This window comes from Lolium rigidum, chromosome 3, assembly GCF_022539505.1.
Source record: "Lolium rigidum isolate FL_2022 chromosome 3, APGP_CSIRO_Lrig_0.1, whole genome shotgun sequence".
In the NCBI taxonomy this organism is placed as follows: Eukaryota; Viridiplantae; Streptophyta; class Magnoliopsida; order Poales; family Poaceae; genus Lolium; species Lolium rigidum.
The window spans coordinates 73,328,280-73,331,057 of record NC_061510.1 but is presented as its reverse complement, the minus strand read 5'-3'; the positions used below and the strand labels follow the sequence as shown (position 1 = coordinate 73,331,057).

The following is a 2,778-nucleotide window of genomic DNA, read 5'->3' as shown; positions in this document are numbered from 1 at the left end:
GGAACCCGATCCGGGCTCAGGTGCCGGCCGTGTGGGAGGTGCACGTCCCCCACGGCATTGGGACGCCGGCGTCCCGGAACATCCGCGCCACCGCTACGGTGACGTAGATCCGGTCGCGTACGGGCGTCGCCGGCGGCCCCATGGCGACACGGCGCGGCGCGACCGGCCGGCCGCCGGCGCTCGTGGTCGTTGGCGGATGGCGAGAACTCGCGCTTCGGGGCCATGGCGGCGCGGAAGCTTCGAGCTCGCGCGTGCGGCCGGAGTGGAAAGTGGGGACTGGATAGGGACAGTCCCCTTCCCCGATCCACATTTAATAGGGACCGGGGCACCGACAGTGGGCCGCCCACGCGGACAGGGCGGACACGCGAGGACGCCGCGTGCCATCCGCGGCCACGCAAACCCGGCCCAGATTTGGGCCAGGTTTGCGTCGTTCCGGACGCCGCGGCCGTCCGCTTTTGCGGTGCGTCCCCGCGTTGGGCCGGGTTTTTGTCCGGCTGGACCCATCCGGACGCGCGGGCGCGGGATGGGTCGCCCCGTTGGAGATGCCCTAACATTGCACTTGGTTAGTGCGTTGGTCTACCATCTCCCCAAGTGGGAGAGTGGACGTCATAATTTGTGGTAGAGGGGGTACGCGTCCGCGCGGCCCCTGCCAATCCTTAAAATTAAATTTTCGTCCTTGGCCGTCTGTTTCTTCCATGCGAAGCTGCTGTAATTTACAGTTTCGTCCTTGTTGCCTTCCAGGCAGGGCGATAGGCCGATATTTTCAGTCTGATAAGGTACGTCGTCCTGGCAGCATGCACGACAGCGGTCAGCAGAATTGCGCATGCCAACTAACAACAATAACTAGGGCTTTCCATTGTATGGAGCAACAATTTCAACTCTTGACGATAGGACAGGGCACAGCGTCCAAATCAGCGCAACAAATTTCTCTGGATCTTCCTCGCCGCTCTGCCCCTTGCTCATGCTCATCTCTATTTCAGACCTTATCCATGGTATGTCATGTCACAATGTCACATCCATTTACTACGGTTGGGTGAGGTCGTTTGATTTGATCCGACTTCACTTTGGATGCTGCCCTCTCGGCAGTTGATCGCTGTGGGTTCAGTGCGTTCATTCGAGAGCACTGTCGTCAAGCCCGTCTGTACTAAGACATGGTTCTGGGTTTTGTGACAAGCCAAAATTGAGGTGTACGGTTGACCAAAATCACACCCTCTGTTACAAAATAGACTTGATCATCGATCATGGCCTGTTTGTACTACAGTACATTGCAAGTGCTTCCGCACGTGCTACTATTTTCTTGAGCAAAATCACACGCTCAGTTACAAAATGGATCATCAATCATGGCCTGTTTGTACTAGAGTACATTGCAAGTGCTTCCGCACGTGCTGCTATTTTCTTGCTCGTACTGTCGCACACCACCTGTGCTCAGCACGCTTCCATCATCTCAAGTGCTCCATTAATTTTCCATCTGCACACACTGTGATTGGTCTTTTTGGTTGAATAATCGGGACAGGATTTAATGCGGGCGGGTGAAATGCCCGTGTCAAAAGGATGACGCCCTGATGCGTGTGGAACACAATAGCAGCACGTACGTACTCCTGAATCCGGATGAATCTGAGTTGCATGATTGCATCTCCTGCCGCTGCCTTGATGCTGAACAAATTTTCATATATAGAGACACCGAACCAACTGATAGTAAACATATATTTTTTTATTGTGAAGTAGGCTAGCTTCCAACTGACGAGGAAAAATGCGAGACAAAACATATCATAGAGAAAGGACTGGAAATGACTGTGCAACAAAAGCATAGCAGGTAGCCAGGTACGTATGTACCTGGCCCTCTAGATATTAATTTGCTGTTGTTTTCGGCGCTATTATGTTGGAATGTGACATGACTTGTTGTCACGTTTCTCAAAATATCAAAATGTTTAAGGTGTTACTTTTGGAAGTAGGGTGCAAAAATTATGCTAAACCATCGATACTTATTATGGATAGGAGGGAGTGTAATGAAAGGACATCGGCTCCTAGCTCGTATATGGCGAAGTACTTCCAATGCTAGGCTCCGTAGAAAGGACATCAGCTCCTACGCATCCTACGCATTAGCGAACCTACGATACATGAAATACGAATTATTAGTGCTATTAGGGACGACCTCCTGCTTTCTCGGTTTCCTATCCAATCAGAAATCATATCCTTGTTAAAATCTATCAAATCCACGAAAAGCATCGTATTGTAACACTTATTAAATTCGATCGAGTTCGAAAGCACATTCCCTTGCTAGAGATATTCCTTTTATTCATCCCGTATTTCACACCTATCCCGAGTGGGTATAGTTACGTGGTTAAGTCATCTCTTATGAGAGAATATAAGAAAAGGCTTGATACATCCATGTCTAGCTCATGTCGATCTTCGTGTCCTTTTTTCCTTTCATTAGCTCAGAAGGATAGTCCAAGTTGCTAGGATGTGTGGGTCTAGTCAGGTCGTGACCCTGGATCAAACCATCCTAGCAATGCCCTCTTCTCAAAACAGATGTTTGATGTACAAATCATGGCCGCTTGTCTTTGGGGATACCGAAATATCATCGACATGCACAAGTCCATATTTGTTCGGATCATTGTACTGCGTGCATCTTCTTAATTAGTTGTCCCTGTTGTGTTTATGCCTATTGTCATCTTGATATAATTACTACAAAGTACTATTAAGAAAACAAACAAACATGAGAACTGCCTTTGGCATTTTTTTTTGTCACATTCAGGCTCCAGAAACAATTCACAATCT

At 49.3% G+C, this 2,778-nt stretch overlaps 1 pseudogene; it reads left to right on the top strand.

The window, feature by feature from the left end:
• The first annotated feature begins 496 nt into the window (after nt 1-496).
• Nucleotides 497-650, top strand: LOC124705089 (annotated as a pseudogene).
• Nucleotides 651-2,778: the final 2,128 nt, after the last annotated feature.